The following is a 21,935-nucleotide window of genomic DNA, read 5'->3' on the forward strand; positions in this document are numbered from 1 at the left end:
TTTTGCAGTACTCTGGTGAGCAATTGGGAAGTGGCATTGTAGCTGTCTTCCTTTCCCCTCACCCGTGCACCATTCGATTTGATTTTGCCTGTGGAGGAGGCGATGTTGTATAAGGAAATGCAACTTCCTCTTCTTCATCAATCCTTCCCACTTCCAAAACATAAAGTCAAATTACTCTTTATCGGATCATAGGGACTGATAACAACAGACTTCTACGACCTGTTTGTTCTCCCCCACTTACGCCATTTTGAGGGAGCAATAATAGTGGGAGACATATCTCCATACAGTGCCCTCTTGCTAGTAGGAGCAAGTTTCACTATGTTACAAAGGGCTATGTAGCACTGTGCCACATGCTGCCGTTAACAGCTGCTATTTCTATATGTACGCAATTACTGAATATCGAGGAAGATGTTGAGGTGGACGTGTATTTAAGAACGCGACCATAAGTGGAATACTTCACAAAAAACTGAACTTACGAAAAGTTGAATGCGTGTGACAGATGCGCTGCTTTTCGTGGCAGATAATACTTTCCCATTACAGGAAAACTTTATGAAACCACACCCAAGTAGTCATTTTCAGGGTTGGATAGATATAATTTTCAACTGTCACTTGTCCACGGCTAGAATGGGTGAAGAGAAAACAATCAGCATTACGGCTTCAGTTTTTCGTGTCTTCCGAAAACCTGTGTTGTTACAACCTGAGAAGACACGAGCTGGCAGCCTTACTGCTGCTTGTCTCCATAATTTCTTAAGCCGAAACGCTGAAGCATGGAACCATTATACCCCGCAAGGAAACTTGGATTCGTGTGATTTACAAACAGGTGCGATGCCCTGGGCACATGGAGAAAAGATGTCTCTGCATTGATTTTTACTGCTCCCCAGAACTTACGACAGAAAGCCTCTAAATAAAAAAAATTCATGCCGGGTTTACAAATTACTTCTTAATCCTAGAAGCAACTGTAGTGCGGCAAAATACTATGGATGAATGTTACTGTAAAGTGTAAAATACAAATAAAGACAAGAAGCACAGCTTCTTGTAGCTCTGTGCACGGCGTCTGTAGTAATTTTTGGCACACGAACGTCATCGCGAAACCGGAGGAATGGAAAACCAAACAGGCGTGTACACAATGCCCACGCCACTGCCCAATCATTTGCCGACGTTTACTTTTCACTCCTCCTGTGGGTACTGATCGACGAGCTATGGAATTTTTTTCCTTCAGTGCAGCAAATGGTAGTGTCCCGAAACAACAGCAGTATTCTGCGTAACGGCTTATTATTGATTACTTTGCTTGTTGTCTGTACTTCAGACATTCCACCGGCACTGCTTTGCCTGATGCTACAACGCCAGTGCCATAGACTGCTACCTTGCCTACCAAATAATTTGCGAAAGAAGCTCAGCAGATATACACAAATACACAATACGAAATATAAACATAAGCCAGCGCCGCGTGGCGGAGATATGAAGTAGGTGGCCAGGAAGATGGTTCCCTTTGATCTGTACCGACGTTGCTACGGATATTTGTTTTTGTGTTCAGGAAAATTTTTGCAAAATGTTGCAAGCACCGGCACAAAGTAATAGCCGGAAACATGTTACCGAACTTATTTTCCTCTGCGTAGGCCCCATAGCCTCGACTGATTTGAAAACCGAAATGATCCCACGAGGCTGTGTTTTAAACTACGGTATTTGCACTATCCGTTTCACACACTGTCGGCTTTCAAGTACAACTGTAGCAACAGATGCGTGCACATTGTTGTCAAATAGTTAAAAAAATCACGTACCCTGCAATTTTGTATGCCGCACGGTCTTCAATGGTCATCTTCTAAATCATAGGGAGCATAACACGAATGGTGCACTCGAGCACAATACCATTACTGGGTCATCAAAGTGCCGCATCTAGTAGAATCTTCAGAGAAACAAGCATTGATCGTTTGCTACAAATCACACTTACGAAGGAAAGAAAAAAACAACACTGCTGTAATATTCTACAAAATTTAGTATTTATTTCACAAACAAGTTTTCGTCTGTTATACCATCAACAGATACAAATTTTGTTGGATCAAAGATTTTAAACTAGTAAACCTGCAGAGTATCTCCATTTCCAGAGATGAAAAATGTTAGGATTGGGAATAAAGGAAGACGGATTATTTCAGTCTAAATGAGATGTAAGATTATTTAACTAAGGAAAAAGTCTGTGACACATAACTAATGAACTATATACGAAGTACAACAGTTATTCATACAAGAAAATATATTGAGCAATAAACTCGGGTGATATTTGCAAACGTGTCGCTGTACAAAATAACTTTGCCTTAAACAGGTCTTAAATTACAAACTGATGAGCTATACTAGTGAGATTAAGCAGGTAAGTGAAGCAGGTGTGATATCAAAGTAAAATTTTGTAACACAACAAAAGAAATTACAGAAACTGAAGCAAAGGAAAATGGAATATGTGAGTAAGAGGGGTAATCTACAACATGGTCTGGATCGGATTATGAGTAGTATATTATGCAGTTGTGAAGTGATGAGTAAGGAAACTGTGTCTGGTCATTCAGTACTTAGCTTGGGCTGACGGATATATGTTTATTGAATGAAATGACAGTTTCAGAGACTTTACTGGTCTCATACAGGTATGATTTTATGTATATAGACTTAAGTGAAGAGTGAAAATTTGTACAAAGCTCAGTAATCGTAACCGAGTTTTCCGCACTTTTCTTACACTATTCTAGGTACAAATTTTCACTCTCTGTTTCAGTCTAAACGGTATATACATGAAAGATGTTTATTGATTTCAATCATTTCAAGATAGGTCATCTTTCTTCCCTTATGGATGTGATGTAGTGCTTCTCGTTTTATCTTCTAAATAAGGATTTTTTTAAGCAAGTGGTCTGCAGAAGTATGGTATCCTTTTCAAAGTTCCCAACTTCTTTGGTGTTCCTTCAGGTGGATGCATATGGCCCTGCCAGAGCGATCTATGTACAATTTGCCACAATTACAAGTAATTTTATGTATTCCACTCTTTGCCAAAGCTGGAGTGCTGTCTTTAGAAATGGGTAATAGTGTCTAACAGTATTGTGCACATAAAATGGTAATTTTACGTTTCTGGATTTAAACATCCTGACTACACCAACTGAGAATTTTCCTAAATAAAGAATTGTACACCATTTATTGCGTTCTTGAGGTTCTGAGTTGAAAATACGTTAAAGAAGAAGAGTACACATGTTGTTTCTGCATCTTATGCATTATGGTGTCCACGAAGGTAGGAGAGCAGCCTTTGTTTTGAGCTTTTTGTTTGATTGCATTTAATCCCATTTGAAAGTTGTCTTCACACTTGAGGATGGATATTAGGCGATAAGTCATTGCATAAATGGCACTATGTTTATGGGTCGTTGGCTGTTGAGAATTGGCAGATATTACAATATCTGTGGTGAATGGTTTTCTATAAAACTTGTCACTGATGCCTGTGGTTAGATATAAATAATTTATCGAATCGCTCCCAAATTCCATTGTGAATTTTGTAGTGTTGCGTTTAGAAATTAGTTCCTTATTTCCGTAGTATACAACTTCAAAAAATTTCGAAAGTGGGAATTTGTAAATCACGTAACTAATATTTCCGACTTAAAAGCGGCAAAGGAAGAACACAGAGTCGTGGGGAAAGCGTTATCCTCCACCACAAAAAGTTTCCGAAAAACACCTGAAATGAATGAAAATATACCTAGAATGTGAGTTAGGTGAAGACACCTTCACTAAACATCTCGTAGCCCATGAACTGGAAATACTTTACCTTCTTTCTAGTGCCCTACCTGCTAAAGAACAAGTATTAAACATTTTTAAAAAATGAAAATGTTATAGCAATCTGATCGACCAGGGATATGTTTTTGTCTTAATGAGTAGATGTGACTATGTTAACAAAGTGGAAGATTTTCTAAATTTCACCAGCTGTGCAAAACTATAACATTAGAGTCTGATGCCTACTTGCTCACCAACATGAATCCTATAGCTCTCAGATTTTATGGCCTCCCTAAGCTGCATAATGTCCCAGCCCATCCTGTGGTGTCTTTATTCTCAGCTGCACGTTAAAAATTAATCAGAGAGTTAAATGACCTTATCAAGATCAAAGCCAAGTATAAACCTAGCCATAGTGCTCTTAACTCAGTTGGTTCAGTGAAATTCAAAAGACATACAAATCCCCCCAAGTGATAATTTATTTTGATATTAGCAATGTACTCACTAATATACCTTATCAAGAATGCCTAAACATTCTCAAGACTTACTAGATAAATCAGGATTTAATCTCATTGTCACAGATGCCGTAAGATTAGATACAAAAACTTGCCTAACACAAAATTATTTGTGTTTGAATTGGAGGATATACAAATAGTCCTTTCTGAAATCTTTATGGACAATTTTGAAAAATAATTTTTGGAAAATAATCCACTTTCTTTCAATGTTTGATCCTGGTTTAAGAATGTTGATAATGTGATAATGTCTTGTGGTTATGGAAAAGTACTACCAGATAATTTCAAAAACTCCTTAAGCAACTGAGTTCTAAACACAACACTACAAAATTCACAATGGAGTTTGGGCACAACTCCATAAATTATTTATATCTAACCACACGCATCAGTTACCAGATTTAAAGGAAAATTTTCACCACAGTTATTGTAATTATATGCCAATTTTCAAGACCCAGTGATCCACCAACATGCTGCCTTTCAATTAATGATTAATCGTATAATATCCATCGCCATTTGTGATCTCCAAATGGAATTAAATGCAATCAAGAAAATAACATAGGACATGGCTACCATTTTACCTTGGACTCCATAATGCACAAAAAGGAGAAGCAAGAGGTGTACTCTTCTTCTGTCCTCCACCCACCATCTCGATAATGACGTACAATCCCTTATTTAGGAAAAGTTCACTAGATGTAGCCAGGAAGCTTAAATCCACGAACGTAAAAACATCATTTTATGTACACAACACTGTTAGCCAGTTTTTTCCCAATTCTAAAGACGGTACTCTAGCTCTGGAACAGAGTGGTATACATAAAATAATACGTAGTTGTGACAAATTCTATATAGATCAGTCTAGCATGGCAATATGCACCCGACTGAAGGAACATCACAGATGTTGCGAACTTAGAAAACGAGATTCTACTTCAGCAGACCACCTGCTTAAAGAAAGTTGTATATACAAGATAAAACATGAAGTATTAGCTCTCATCAATACAGGGAGAAAGATTAACCATCTTGAAATAACGGAAATTAATAAACATACATCCTTTAACCCTAGCTTAGTACTGAATGACCAAACACAGTCCCCTTACCTGCCACTTCTAACTGAAGATACTATTCGTAATAACATCCATGTCATTTTATAAATTACCCCATTTACTCACATGCCCCTTTTTCTTTGTTTCAGACACCACAATTTCTGTTGTTGTGTTAAAAAAGTTTACTTCGTGTGATGGCAGCTCCTTCGCTTACCTGCTTAATCTCACTAGTATATCTTATCTGCCTGTTATTTAGAACCTATTAAAGAGAAGACTGTTTTGTGGAGCCACACCTTTAGGACATGCCACCACCCAAGTCTATTATTCAATTTAATCTCGTCTATGAACAGCTGTTGTAATTTGTATATAGTTTATTAGTTAATGTGTCACATATTTTATCTTAGTTAAATACTCTTACATCGAATTTAGACTGAAATAACGTGTCCCCTTTTATTCCTAAACCTAACGTTAATATTTTTCTTCTCTAGAAATGGAGTTACTCTGTAGATGCAGTAGTTGAAAGTCTTTGATCCATTAAAATTCACTGCACTAAATACTTATCTTTGTATCTGTTGATGGTGTAAGAGCCGAAATCATGTTTATAAAATAAGTAACAAATTCTGTAGAATATTACACCAGTGTTGTGTGTGTTTCGATTCATAATCGATAAAATATTGTACAAAAATCAATCAATCTGTGCTGTATGCACATGTTCATATGACTGTCTGTTGTGCAACAATTAGCGAGAAAATTTTAACTCGAAAGCACTTTGTGTATCATGCACCTTATATTTTAGAAGACAGTTTAACACTGTGCTGCGCACAAACGTCCATGAAACCAGAATTTTAACTGACAACGCTGTGTCCACATCTGTTGTGATTTCCCTAAATCACTCCAGGCAAATGCCGGGATGGTTCCTCTGAAAGGGCACGGCAGACTTCCTTCCCCATCCTTCCCTAATCCGATGAGACCGATGACCACGCTGTCTGGTCTCCTTCCCCAAAACAACCAACCAATCCACATCTGTTGCTATAGACGCACATGAGAATGAACAGTGTCTGAAAACTAGTACTGCAAATATGCAAATAAAGTAATTAAATTACAGCCCGATTAAATCATGTGAATTCTACAGTATTGTATAGTTTCAGTTACCATTTGACGTTAGCTTACTGTAAAAGCAATTACTTGGATTTAAGTGCAGTTATATCGAACGTTTGAATCTCGAATACTCATTAAAACTTGCGAGGTACCGGGGCTAGCAGTGTGTTAAGCACTAAATTCAGCTAGAATTTGCATATGGAAATGATCCTCTAAGCCCCCCGTCCCTTTCGTAAATCCGACTTTTGCTGTTGCACGTGGATTTAAAAAGAAACGTGAACTGATTGTAATGGACCCTGCAAGTGGAGTAGAGAAGAGTTTGGCACCTGTAATAGTTTAATTTGATAAAAATTAATTTGACAGTGGAAAATTTAACTAATGTAGCGACAGATAAAAGTGTTACTCTACGTAACTACAGAATGAAAGTTCTGTTCAAGGTAACAATGGGATTTATTCTGACTAAATTCAAAATGAAAAACACATCAAATATTTACATTACGTTAATTTGATACACAGATAATTTCTGTGAAGGTAAAGTTGTCCATAAACTAGCTTGTACATTTATGACCAAGTGGTACGTAGAGCCAATTACTTGCAACTCAAATCTTAAGAGAAACACCCAGAAAACCCGACATCAATTGCGCTCCAACAGCAGAGAGAAGTCAGACAATGAAAACCCAAGACAGAAGGACGGAAACAGGCGCGCTCCGCTGAGCTCCGATTATCACGTAGCAAAATTCCCTAATCTGCCGGTGCTGCAGACATACATTACCAGGCTGTCTTCTTTACTGCAATAGCACGATCTGGCGTATCGGAGGTGGCGGCTGGTGGCTTAGATGTCCCGCCATGGTGATGATTATGTCCCAGGTATAGCCCAGTACCAATTATCATGGCCTGGTTGTTCCAGACTGAAGTCTTCCTAGCAGTTCAAATGCGCCTCTGAAGGACAAAGAAAGCTCGGCACACAATCACCGACGGTACAGTGATTGATTTTAACAAGCGCAGTCACACAATAACTGCGATACAGTGAACTTTAGCCAAAGCTGATCAAGATGGACAGCACAGGCCGTTTGTACGTAGAAGTCTCAATTGCCAAGTGTACAGGGAAAGTCACGTTGAAGACGAAACTTCAGCAACTTCGTCAAACAGGTACTATTAAACAAAAGTATATTAGACAGCCAGTGGAAGGCACACTGTCAAGAACAGCGAGTGCTCAGTCTTGTAACCTACTCAGACCGAAAGGCGGAACTGGACTGCCTCACACAGCACCCGTGCAAGCCGAACCCAGAACATTACCACCCCTCACCACAGTGGCCGTGGTTAAACGGGCCAATCAGCAACTTGATAACCGGTGGAAAATTCCACTCTATTGCCGAAGCACTTCTACTACACCAATGGCGATACTTGGCGCCAATTTCTGCCCCGATTTTGCTATTTCACGGAGCTTTTCCCTGAGCAAGCCAATCATAGGTAATCTTTTACAGAAAACGTGGGATTTAGCCCGCGAAAACTACCTGGGAATTCATGTCGTTCCCACGCCTTGCTCGTAGCTCGCCAGAAGGTGTGTTTACCGAATTTCCGCGAAGAAACGGAGTATCTCACACCAGGCGCTTCCTCAGAACCCACCGTGGGCGTGTCGTCCCGCTCTTTGGACAATGTCGGCGTTGGTGCAGCATCCACCCCATTCAGACAGTCGCTCACACTCGGCATAGCCCTTTCTTGACCAGAAGAACCCTCCTGTCTTTCCGGACCACCCAGGCGACGAGAGACGCGACGTGGGAAGGAATACCAACTCTTCACTGCATGAAATTAGAGAGGTAAACAGTCATCTCTTCTGACTTCTCAATACTATCATAGTAATGACCAATCTCGGCCGTACCTCCCCAAAACTAATTACTAAGATTAAGATGATTGCTGTAAACATGAGTGGGGGCAGGCCACTGTGTGCATCGGAAAGGCATGCCACCTCTCAAACTTCCATACATCATTCTCTATGGCGTGAAGCGTGTCATCAATGACACTGTGATTTCAGGTATGGCATTATTCTATGAAAGTAATTAATTTTTAAAGAAATTTTAAAACACGCTCTTTACTTCTTTCACGACTCAGTCATTAATTATCTAGCGTAAGGCGATTTTTCCGTTTGTAAGTAACTTTTTTTCTGAGTCGAACTATGTTGTCGGTGGTTGAACACAGTATGTAGTGGTGCAGGAATCGCGACTTAATAATAATGTGATATCGAAATGGCGACAGCTTCTGGCAACACACAGCGGTGTTCGTCATGTACAGCAGTGGACGGCAAATTTCCGGAATTGCATCGAACACGCTGGCCAGGCGCGCTTTTTGCCCACTCATATTCCTGGCCAGCCTCAATGACGACTGACTGTTATCACGACACTGGGCTAGTCAGCCATTCCCTCCCAGGCTCCCTTTCACTAATTCAGTACGCACACCATTATCTTAATTCATTTCGCAAGGCTAGAACAAGTTATGAGGCGACCACTCGAAATCTTTGATAATGGGCAGAACCTTGGGAACGGTTTGTGATAGCGCATTGGATTTTAATCAGGTGCACAGGTTATATTCCTACAGTTCATTCAATAGATCAGTTTAACCATTGAGCAACGCCGCACGGAACACTAGAGGTGCTTACGCCCACGATATCCGGAAAAATCAGTCCTAATGGAGCACGCTTTAGGAAATCGAGGCTGGGCTATGTTCGATGAAACATGGATCATTATGAGGACGAAGAGACTTTGGGATAGCGTTACAAAAAGAGGCTATAGAAATAAAATTGTCTGAAAACATCATCAACAAGGACGGCGGCTTGTATCTCGGCACAGTTTGGGACCCGGCTATCACGAGGTTGAAATGGGTGCGAAAGACACGGGACGAAAATACACCATATTTGACGAGGAAGCGAGCACCAGTGACGTCACAGCCAACAGCGCGGCTATATAAGGACGACGCCACAGCGATACGGCAGTCATTTACCGCTAGACGATGATCCGGGAGAGCATAGCCAAAAGCTGGTGGGATTTTAAACACCTGACGTGGCTGGAAGTCTGAGGAAATTTCACTAGCTAAATAAACAGCGTTACCAAAGTATGTATTTGCTCTTGATTGGCAGGAGAGCCAACCCAGGAATACTAGAGGAAGCCGAAAGGCACGCGTTTTAGCTCACGCAGGCTGGCGTGAGGTCTGGAACAGGACAGGGAAATTAGACTTTAGAAAAACGGACGTAGCTGGTGGAATACTTAACTTTATTCCATTAATGGTGAACGTCGGTCTGACGGTACATGATTAACAAGATCAATAGCAACTGATAATGGCGCCTTGCTAGGTCGTAGCAAATGACGTAGCTGAAGGCTATGCTAACTATCGTCTCGGCAAATGAGAGCTTATTTTGTCAGTCAACCATCGCTAGCAAAGTCGGTTGTACAACTGGGGCGAGTGCTAGGAAGTCTCTCTAGACCTGCCGTATGGCGGCGCTCGGTCTGCAATCACTGATAGTGGCGACACGGGGGTCCGACGTGTCGACGTATACTAACGGACCGCGGCCGATTTAAAGGCTACCACCTAGCAAGTGTGGTGTCTGGCGGTGACACCACAGTATTTATTCCTATTCTCCTAGTACCCCTCTCTCTTTCTATCTACTCTACTGGATTTGGACTTAAGATTTTCTTTACCTCAGATGGTATTCTGTCACAGCCCCTTGCTTTATTTCACCGGAGCTACTTAATTACTTTCTCCAATACCATTTCCGGTACCTTAGGACTCTGCCTTCTTTATTTTGTACCCCTTCATCCTCCAAAACCATTTTGGTGTTATCAGCCTATACACCGCATAATTCTTTTACATAATCTACCCAAACTTACTTCTCCTCTTCTATACTTACTGTCTTCTTCCCATGTTTCTGTAAAATGCCTAGTTAGCTTATCTTCCTTAAATCTCTTTTTCTTAAAGATTTTACTGTTTGTACTATCTTCTACTTTTTCATTCCTTTCCAATTCTTCTAATTCCTGACATTCCTCATCCAATCGCCTCTTGCATGGTCAGTCAACTTTCTTAGTTTTATTTTCTGTACTGTCTTCTGCTGCAGAGTATTATACTGCATGGAAAAATGGAGAGGACGTTGTAAAGGGTAGCCGGTATCCTTTTTCTACAACACAAATGCACACTCGAATTTATACAGTCCCTTATTTACATGAACTGGAAACATTTACTTAACTCTAATAGAGTCCATGTTTTGTGTTACAAGTTCATTAGTAGTAGTCTTCTTGCAGACTTACGTGATGTCCATATTGGCAATCTTGCTAGTACAGACTCTAGTTTCTCACTGTTGATAGCGTAAAATTCTGACAGGTAAACTAGTCCCACTATAGTCATTAATCTGGTCGCTGTGTAGTGTCGTAGCCTGTTGCGAACTACACCCACTCTGCGAGTAAACTGCTAGACGCGAAACTGGATGATGGAATAAATGAGAGACTGAGTGAGGCCCTCTGCTCAGTGGCGGCGGCCTAAATACGTGCCTAACTACATGCTGTCAAGAGGGCGTTGGCAGCATGTTGCTTGTGGGTTTGTCTCTAGCCTCTTTTGTGATAGGCGTGCTTGATCCAGCGTTTCCTTTTCGCCGACTGGTGTGCTGGCGACAGCTTATGCCAGCACATGTGCCTTCTTCTGAATTGTCATTTTTCTATTTCGTGGCCCTGTCAATTTTATCCAACATATTTCCTCTTATCCATTCATTCTTATTCCTTGTTCTTTTCACCTCCCCAATTTCCATCTTTAAATTTTCCAGTATTATAACTCTAATAATATCCTTATGTGTTCCAATTTATTTTAGACATAGTGACTATACTTTTTCTTAAAATTTTCCTTCTTCAATTACTTAACATCCCATTTCCTAATCTATTACCTTTTCTTAATATGTTTTAATCTTGTGCTAATACTTGCTACTTGTAAATTATGACTTGTATCAGTACCTGCACCTGGAAAGAATTTTACCATCTCCAAGCTGTTTTTGATTTCTGATTGATTATAAGAATGTCTGTTTCATGTCTTGCAATATCACTTGGAGATTTCCTTTTGTATCATTTTCGTTGATGGTGCTTAAACCAAGCATTAGCAATTCACAGAAGGCTTTCAGTTTTTCTCCAGTTGCATTGGTCTTCCCAAGTCCATAGTCTCTTCTGTCACCCACTACACTATTTCAGTCTTCCATCATTACAGTTGCTATTTGTCCTTTCCCACTTAATCAGTCTGCTGATATATTTTGTCCACTTCCCGTTCATTTGCATCTGATGTTGGCATATTAAACCAGAATAATGAACGTATCTACAGGGTTACTGCTTAATTTCACTGCTAACTCTCTGTCATTAACAGCAACAACCCTCGCTAAGTTCTTGTACTGACGCTCCCTGCATGTAACTCCACCTCCACTTCCTTGCTTTGAAAATTACGTTGTAGTCTCCAGAGTCAGATACTCTCCCTTCTACCAAACCTCACTTACCCCAGCGGTCTTACATTATTTCTCTATGTATCTCCCGTCACGTTTTCTAATTTTCCTTTCTTATTAATTGTCTTTACATTCCTCCTATAAAGATATTTCCCTTCCCCTCTTCTTATGTTGGATTATTTCAGTGAGAGTGGTTCCCCATACTACGGGAAAGAGAGTGCCCTGCCCACTTATCTAATGTTGCATGTGGCAGAAGGGGTCTCCTCTGTCACATGCGCATGACGTCAGGATTTTCCTTTCACTGGGTCTAGACTCTCCAGTACTTCCAGAGAAGTTGACCGCAGGTTACGAACGCCAATTAAAAATGCGATGGCAGAACATTGGGTTATCATTTATATGCAATTATATTTTCAATGTGGGCGCATCGTACTAATTCGTTTCTTCTTCCTGAAACTGGAAGTAACAACATGCAAATTTGTAGCCCGAACTGCTACTGTAATGTCCTGACAGATTTTTCGTTATCTCACAAATATTACTGCCACGAAAGAATTTTTCTCCTTTGGAAACGTAATCTCCATCGTGAATACGAAAAAGTGCGATCTCATTTATTGCTTCTGTGGCACGACATTACTTTTTTACAGCCATACAGTACGGCTGTCGCTGTAGTGCACCTGCATATACCGTTTTACCTGGTAAAGTTCTCTGTCAGCTTCAATGAGAATCCCTCTCTGTTTCCTCTTCACATGCACATTCGGCTTCAGCAATAAAATTCATAACTGACTACTGATTTAAGCAGGGAGCAACGCTATGTCGTAAGACCTAATTTAGCTGTAGGTCTTCTTTATTAGTGAGCTCGATGTTGGTTAAGTTCGAGCCACAGATGTATCTTTACTCATATTACGAGTATTATTAAATTTTTTATAGTTGACTGTATGTACCTAGCGTCGGAGAAAGATGGATTTCTACTTAGCGCCTTTTTCGCGAAACAGAGCTTTAAAAATGTAAGAAAACTGTAACGGAGCTACTTGTCCCAAACCACCGGTAACGGCATGCCTTTAATGTCACTTAAATGTTTCACTTTAAAAGAGTCGCACATTTTTTCATTGAAATTAGTCTTTTCAAAGGACATTTGATTTGTAATACAGTCATATACGAATTTAGAAGTTTTATTCTTGCGTAGTTTCCCCTTGCGTTTCACACCCTAACGTATTATTTAATATAATTTTCATGACCTATGCGTTACGTTACGTCTAGAAATATACTACTGTTTTACATCCTCGTATGTCCCACAAGGCACCTATTTTATCGCTGAAGACAATAAGTCTCTCAAGACACCTGCGACCATCTTGAACACTGAATGGCAATATAATTGTTTTGCTCACCAACATAAGTTTTTATCTATTATCTCATTACGCGTTTCGGGATAATCCCATCGTCGGATTTGAGGTAAAATGCATAATATAAGACAAGATATGTAACGTACGTTACAAAAATGCACTGAAACTTACGTGTCAAAATCAACACAAAGTACCCTGCCTCTTCCTAATCCGTCCCATAGCATCATGATTGTACACACTGGGCACCAAGGCTAGTCTGTTACCGCTCAGAGTTCCCCTTTGTTGGACTGATCCGAAACATTAATTGAAACAGAGAGTGGGAGCAGAGAAAAAACACTGCTACGAAATTTGAAAAAAATTCGGTTCACATGTTTCTGTAAACCCCTGAAGGTGATAGAGGAGGTTTTAAATTGATGGCCATCCCGTCCACTTCAAATATAAGTACCTTCCTTGCCGGTAAACAAACACTAGTCGTCACTGTTCAGTGAAGTTTGAGAACAGATAAGATATTTTTTCCGTTTTTAAGCGCACTGTCACGAGGATAACGATATGAATGACGAAGTGTGTTTGGCAACGCTGCTTTACGTATTCACTGCACTCTCCATCCTCCTAAGTGGCCTTTGGTGTGACACAGAGGCCAGGTTGCGCTAATTCCACTTTCGTATTCCGTGTCGGCTGCCCGGAGAGGATAAACCGTTACTGCCCCTAACGACGCGTACGTGTAACGCCGTCTGGCCCACTTCTGAAAGTCGTAACTTACGACTATCAAGCACTCTCGCTGAGACCAATCGCCTGGGCTTCACCCAGCGAGGAAATGTTGGGGTAGCGGGTTTAAGTAATCAATGTGACACCGTTCTCTCATTCCTTTAAATGTCAGCAGTCACTAATTTTTCAATATTGATACTTGCACGAAGAATACTTATTGGTTTGATGTATGATAACGACCTACAAAACATCAGTCAAAGACGATTTAACATGATTCGTACATAAATCGTCCTTGTACTTTGTATTTACATGAGATGTTTCTTATAACTTGTTTTTCTCTGTAATTTACAAATTAATAAGGGAAAGGAATATTGACTGAATAACTGAAAGTAAAAAAGAAAGAAAAGGTACTATTTCTGCGAAGTTATGAAGACAGTTTCAATTATTTTCCCATATTCCCATATTCACTAATTTCTAATCTTCTGCTTTTGGTGTAATGCTCGTCTTGGAAACAAACACTTAGATATCTCAATATATTTATCATATTTCTACCCTTTGAGGATGTATATTCTAAAGTTTAGTTGTCATTTGAAATGAAACAATCTATTGGGAATAGTAGGTGGTCTTCGTCCTCAGTTATTTTTAGGTAACATTTCGAGGATTTAGGCTGCATTCAACTGTTACGGAAAGGAGACTGCAGTTATAATAGTTGAAGGACTTGAAAGGCAAGCAGTAGTTGAGATTATCGAGTGACCCAATGTGGTAGCCTACCCCAGATGATTCTTAACAGGTCCATGAAGCACGCAGTAAGGAAACCAAGAAGAAGTTTCAAGTGGATTAATGTACAGGGGGAAGAAATAAAAAAACACTGAAGTCTTCCGATGACACTGTTATTCTGTCAGGGGCGGAAGAGGATTTGGAAGAGCAGTCGAACGGACTGGATAAAGTCTTGCAAAGATGTTACAAGATGAATATCAATTAAAGTAAGACAAGGGTAATGGAATGAAGCCGAGTTGAATCTCGTGGTGCTTAAAGAATTAGATTAGGAAACGAGACACTAAAAACAGGCAATGAGTTTTGCTACTGAAACCTTCCCGTCCCCTCTATATCGCTTTCGTTACGCAACGTTCCCTTTTACAGTAACCTATGAAACCTTTCCTTAGGATTTCTATCTGTTGCTTAATAATAACAAATGAAATCTTCCCTATGAAATTTATTCTCTTTCTCAATAACAATAAGTGCAATCTTCGCATACAAATTTAAATGCTGCTTATTAAAAGTGATTTGCTAATTATTTCGACGAAACATAGAATGTGTCGTAGTCGTGTCCCTCAGTCGTTACCTGCAATAACCCAAGACTACTCCTTACCTTTTTTACTGTTACTGGATCGCCATCTGACTGCTACATCGAACTGCGACATGGATTACTTACTCTGTTTTACTATACTCTATTAGCTGCTGGTGGGCTTTCATAATAAGTGGCTGTATTTATTACCAAAGCTGACGTTATTCTTTAATAGCAAAGCTAACGTTATTCTTTAATAGCAAAGCTGACGTTATTCTTTAATCAATTACGTAATTCATAGTTAAACTTTTTCTTGACAACAATAAAACTTTGCGACGTTTTACGTTGATGGTTTTTGAGATGGATTACAATCAGTAATGCAATATTTCTGGCAAAAATTATATTCTGTATGAAATGATTTTACAAACGTTCAAATGGGACTTACTTTTTACAATAATCTTACAACTAGCAATGCGCAAACATACCTTCAGTACTATTGAGTTTCTCAAAAAATTAATTCGATAATATTAGTTCCTCTTATGATAATAGTTAGCTGGTGTCTCTGTACATCCGTTTATAATCTCTTGTAAATCATAACTAGTGGCTGGTAGGCACACCGCTCATCTCAGCCTCTCGCTTCAGACCTGCTACTGACTCGCTTCACATCTCGCTTACCACTGACTTCGTACGAACGCTAAAGTGCGGTCTCTCCCGCTAACAATGCTTTCTGGTGCAGACAATCCCTGCTACCATTACAAAATGTGTCAATGCGCGGTCTTTCCCTCTCTTATCTTAAAAAGTGTCCATACGCGGTCTCTCCTGCCCTTTTTAAAATTATATCAATGTGCGGTCTCTCTTGCCAACAATACTTTGGTGCAGACATTCCCTGCTGCCACAGTTATTTCCAACATGACAAATATTAATTATTCCTACTTAATCCTATTACTAAAATATAAACTTCTTTCATAAATTGTGGTTTGACAATAGAAATATACACGTCTTACACTACTTAGGCAGAAAAACAAACTGACTGAGGGAGATACAGAGAGGATATAACATGCAAACAGTGAAGCGTTCTTGAACATCGAATATAAATGTGTTAGGAAGTCTTTTCTGAAGGTATTTGGATGGAATGAGTCTTGTACGGAAATGAGACATGGACAATAAGCAGTTGAGACAAGAACACCATAGAAGCTTTTGAAGCAGAGTGCTACAGCAGAATTCAGAAGATTCTGAGTTTTAATAAATGTAAAGTCTATGAAACCAGAGATTGTCGATAGGAGTTATGCAGCGTCACCAGAGGCGCGATAAATGCAGCAACGCTACGCCTCTGGGTCACAAAATGAACTGTTAGCAAACCACAGAAGAGCATCACCTGCCAAGACGAAACCAGTCGACAATGATGTGTAGGTTTCACTGCTACACGAAAGACTATGGAATTTCAAGCAGCCGTTTACACCGAGGACGCCTTCCCTGCTAAACAACAGGCAGCCGTGCCACCAGACTTCCTGCATCGGCTCTCATGGGCCTATTCATTTCTCAGTTACATAGAATGTAGTGGCGAATTGGCCTTTCTAAGTTACCATTGGAAAATGTTAGTTTTTTTTTTAGTAAACAGAATTTGATGTTGTAAGTTTACTGTCACTGGGACACAGCAGATCGGTAAATCGAATAATTAATGAAGAGATGCTGAATCTAAATGCAGTAAAAAAAAAAGTGTAGCCCAGCCTGACTAAGAGATACGATCGGTTGACGGGATAGATCCTGTGACGTCAAGATATCGTCAGCTTGGTTATGGAAGGAAGTGTCGAGACGGAGACCGAAGTCTGATTTCAGTAACAAGTTTCAAATGGGTGTAGGCTGTAGCCCTCCAGTACCCTCCAGTAACACAGTACGGGGCCCAGAAAGGTGTGTAATATGCATCCACAAAATCCTTTCCCAGTTTATTCAATAACACGGAATGAATAATAGGTAGCATTGCTAATTTTAAATCTAAGCCGTAATCAATTCTTCTGGACTACTTCTTTACTACAGACCCAGTTTTGATGCCATACCAATATCATACCCAGTACAGCAGAAATAATAACTGGCTATTGGTAAAATTAGTAATATGAGGGAGTCACAGACAAATACAATTGTTTTTCGTATTAGAGGTAACGTATTTTGGTGTTCCGCAATACGTAAATCGCCAGAACGTCTTCTTCTTCTTCTTCTTCTTCTCTTCCCTTTCGGGTTTTCTCTACGGGGTCAGCATTTCAAATGTTCAAACTGCTGAGGTCATCGGTCCCTAGACTTACACTACTTAAACTAACTTATGCTGAGAACAACACACACACACACACACACACACACACACACACACACCCATGCCTGGGGGAGGACTCGAACCTCCGACGGGAGGGGCCGCGCAATCCGTGACATAGCGCCTCAAACCACGCGGCCACTCCACGCGGGTCAACATTTCTGCTCTTGTATAAACGTAGACTTTCGCGGCCCTTGCTACAGTAATAAAATTCTTCTTGGTTTGAGGCCGCATTGTCAACTACAACTGCAGTTAGCAATACACCCTGAGGAAGGCGTCTTGCAATAGTCGTGGAAACGTCGGAATTTTATAGTTGACCATGCGGCCTCAAACCCAGAAGAATTTGTTGACTGGTTTCTGTTCTTCTTTCGTTTCACCTTCTTGGAGAAAGCTAGATCAGTCATTTTTTCGTGTATTACTCTTTCTCTTGTGCCCAGTATTTCTTCATTCTCTCTGACTCCTTCTTTACTCCTCTTCCGAGATGATGGGTTTTGATTTTATTTTAAATCTGTCTCGGATTCTTATTTTTTATGGAGTAATGACTTTCTCTTAGGTGTTTTTCAGTTTTCACAAACCAATTGCGTTTCGTTAAGCAGCTATGGCAGACATCAAAAATTCATAGTCTGTTAGGTTTCATTCTGAGAATACTTCAGTAATAATTTAGTCTCCTTTTTCCCGTATTATCTGAGATGGTTTTTCTGTGAGAACTTCGTTCTTGATGTATACTATCGTTTATGGTGAAATTTTGTTTCTATAATTTATCTTTCTTTTATTTGTGATTATTCTACGTGGCCTATGAGATTTACGGTTAGGGTTTCGGCTGCATACAATACTTTTGGCTTGACCACTGGCCCGCATCTCGTGGTCGTGCGGTAGCGTTCTCGCTTCCCACGCCCGGGTTCCCGGGTTCGATTCCCGGCGGGGTCAGGGATTTTCTCTGCCTCGTGATGGCTGGGTGTTGTGTGCTGTCCTTAGGTTAGTTAGGTTTAAGTAGTTCTAAGTTCTAGGGGACTTATGACCACAGCAGTTGAGTCCCATAGTGCTCAGAGTCATTTGAACCATTTGAGCTTGACCACTGTTTTGAATGCAGCATTTGTTATACGGCTTTTGGCAGAATCAGTTGCAGTTAATGGCCGGATGACCTTCCCAACGCCACGGAAATTTCCAGAATATAATAACATACAGATCAAAAGTAGGATAAATACTTATGCTGTAAACTGACTCGGTAAACCATTTCACAAGGGAACTTCCAGTTACAAAGCGTATACTTGAATGAGCAGTAAGCAATATGCCCGTGTTATGGGGCGTTGAAATAAATTTTCTAGTGAAGCCCACCAAATCAGTTCGCAGCAAGCTAACCCAGTAAACTTTGTTTTTCATTATTTTGGTATGTCCAAAGAACAGACCACGCATTCATATAATTGATTCGCCCCGATGGGCAATGAAGCCACCACCTTCAGTGCTGTTGAACATTTACGTTTGACTTCCTGCGGGAATCGCAAAGTAGCGAGCATGTAGAACATGGAAGGGGAATGCGGTTAGGTGGTGCTAGGTTGGTAGTGTGGGACGGTCTAGAGGCCTGGCAAGCTAGTCCGCGAAGATGCTATAAACATTGTGTCCGGGTGGCACAGTGGTTTACACAACTGCCAAATAAGCAGGAGATCCCGGGTTCGAATCCCGGACCGGTGCATTCTTTCACTCGTTGCCGCTGATTCCGCATAAAGTAACGATTTAGCTGACATCATCAGCTCCTCCCCTTTCCTTTGCTTTCTCCCCCCTCCACCTTCAATTTACATAATAAATGAACCCGTCCACGAAGCGTTAGCCACTTCGGATTAAATAACGCTACAGGCCACCCATTCGAACATCTCAAATCCGTTGTCGAATAACAGCAAATTGGGACCAAGAAGGTACGAACTGGCAACTTTAGAAAAAAAAAATGGTTCAAATGGTTCTGAGCACTATCGGACTTAACTTCTGAGGTCATCAGTCCCCTAGAACTTAGAACTACTTAAACCTAACTAACCTAAGGACGTCACACACATCCATGCCCGAGGCAGGATTCGAACCTGCGACCGTAGTGGTCGCGCGTTTCCAGACTGTAGCACCTAGAACCGCTCGGCTACTCCGACCGGCTCAACTTTACAACTGCTTGATAAAAAATGAGGGGAATGATGTTTACCTGCGACAACGAATTCGAAAAACGAGAAAATAGTTGATGAAATGTATGCAGAGTCTCATCCTTACGACTCATTTAATCCGAGATTTTTATCAAAATGTATGAATGAACATCGCGACTGTATCGTGTATTACTGTGCAACTAACTACCGCAACTCGTCAGTATTTATCTTATAAAATTAATTTTTTATCCTTTACCCATTTCGAGAGCTTTGATACAAATCAGTGGAAGGATTAGATTCTTCTTCTTTTTCTTGTTCTTCCATTTCATTGAGTGGGTGTTCAACAGCTCCGAAATCGAAGGAATTTAATAGAACTGTTGTCTCCATCATTTCATTGACCGACTTATATCCTATGTTACAGTTAAGTTAAAATGTGATGGTTGCCATGGGAAGCGCTCAGGTGACATCCTAATGATGATATCATACAAATTTCTTTTTGGTAGTTCCTCATCTCTTTTATCGCTGTTGTTTTCACACCTACTTGTTGATTTATGCCTTCAGTTGTCATCAGTCGCTTAATGTTATTCAAAGAAAAGACCTCAGAAATCTCGTTTCAGCTTCTTCAGTTCTCTGCTCACACACATCCTTAAAATCGAGTTTTCACTGCTACACCCAAAAGCAGGCGTAGCCACCATGTTGTGCCGTCATAGCGTTGTCTGTTTCCTTATAGTTCCACCCATAACCTTTACAGTTCTACCTATAACCTTTAATAACCTACTTCTGTATATTTTGAACCACTTCTGAATTAGTTTTGTGTATTGATATAACTGTTCCAAGAAAACGAATTTGTCTGTTTCATTATCTTATTGTTCATCACTTTCTTTGATGTTCTTGCACGTTTCCATCCTATTGTCATTACTTTTGGTTTATTTACAGATGTAGCCATTCGAATAGTTTGTAAATCATTATTCAGTTAAACGACATTTTCTTCTAAACTGCGTTCTCTCTCTGTTGGAGAACTTAGTCGTCTTCAAATAAAACAATTTATTTCAAGTCAATACCGCCATTAGACTGTTTTTTATTTGCAGTGTTACATTTACACGATCATGATTTCGGCTTCAAAATGCCGTTATCAAGTGTATTAAGTGTTATACGGTGCCTAAGATGGCATACGGTCGTATTTAAAATACATTATTAAACACATTGTCTAAGGGTCAATATTTCTGGTAAAGCCTACTGCTTTGTTTCATCACTGAGTATATCATCTTCACCGTGTAATGGCGGTACTGACATTAAAGAAATATATTATGACTGTGGCCCCACATTATGAAAAAATTATTAAATAAAATAGTGTTTATAAATTTGTTCCTTCCCAGGTTCGTCTTCTGGATGTTTCTAAATACCATGCTTCTAAAACTATGACTGGAGACAGGCCACACACTTGTTTTACTCCTTGGTATGCAGTATATAACTATTCGTTTATACTAATTTTAGTATTAACGTACTACTGTCATTTAATGGCACTTAACAGATTTAGAGGAACATTGGTAAGCGTAATTATTTCCCTAAGTTCATCGTTCGTATCTTATCGCAGGTCTTCTCAGAGTCTAGCAAGAGCAAAAGAAGTAGACTGTCTGTCTCTTATTTTCTATCATTTGTTTTCCAACAAATGTTGTGTCTGCGGACGACCTACTTTTACAAAAGTCGCATTACTCGAATCGTAGAAATATTACTGTTATTAGTTAGAGTTTTCTTTTAATAACAGCCGAATAGATTTTGTTAGGTTCAAATCTCTTTCCCTTTTAATGCTGATATAGTTCATACGTTTCAGATTTATTGCATCTGTACCTGTCACCTTTCTGTTCTATGCCCCTTCAAATTGCATTCCAAGTCTGTCATTCTGACTGCATTGCATTCTCCAACATTCACCGTATTTCTGTAGAAGGACTCGTCTTCCTTCACTAATAGCTGCTTGTAATACTGTAACCATTCTTCTCTTGGTGTTATATCAGTCTTCGTTTTGACGCTTATTTCGCTACGCAACTTTTTGAACAGTTTGAATCGAAACTTTAGAGCTCTCATTAAATCGTATTCGACATCTTTCTCAGGTATTTGTTTGCCCGTCCAAGCTTACGAACTACTGTTCTTTGCTTTTTACACTGCCCTAGGTCTTCTCTCCGTTAATCCAAGTCAGGTGTAGTTTCTTTATTAGCAGTACAGCTTGCGTAATTTCTTCATTCCACAATTTCAACCGATTTAGTTTTCTTTCTTTTTGTGTCCCATTTATTCCCTTAACAGTCTTAAATGAGATATCCTTTAACTTATTTCAGTCCTAATCTGTATCCTTGTTCTTCCTTT

This window comes from Schistocerca piceifrons, chromosome 1 (assembly GCF_021461385.2).
Source record: "Schistocerca piceifrons isolate TAMUIC-IGC-003096 chromosome 1, iqSchPice1.1, whole genome shotgun sequence".
NCBI classification, from domain to species: domain Eukaryota; kingdom Metazoa; phylum Arthropoda; class Insecta; order Orthoptera; family Acrididae; genus Schistocerca; species Schistocerca piceifrons.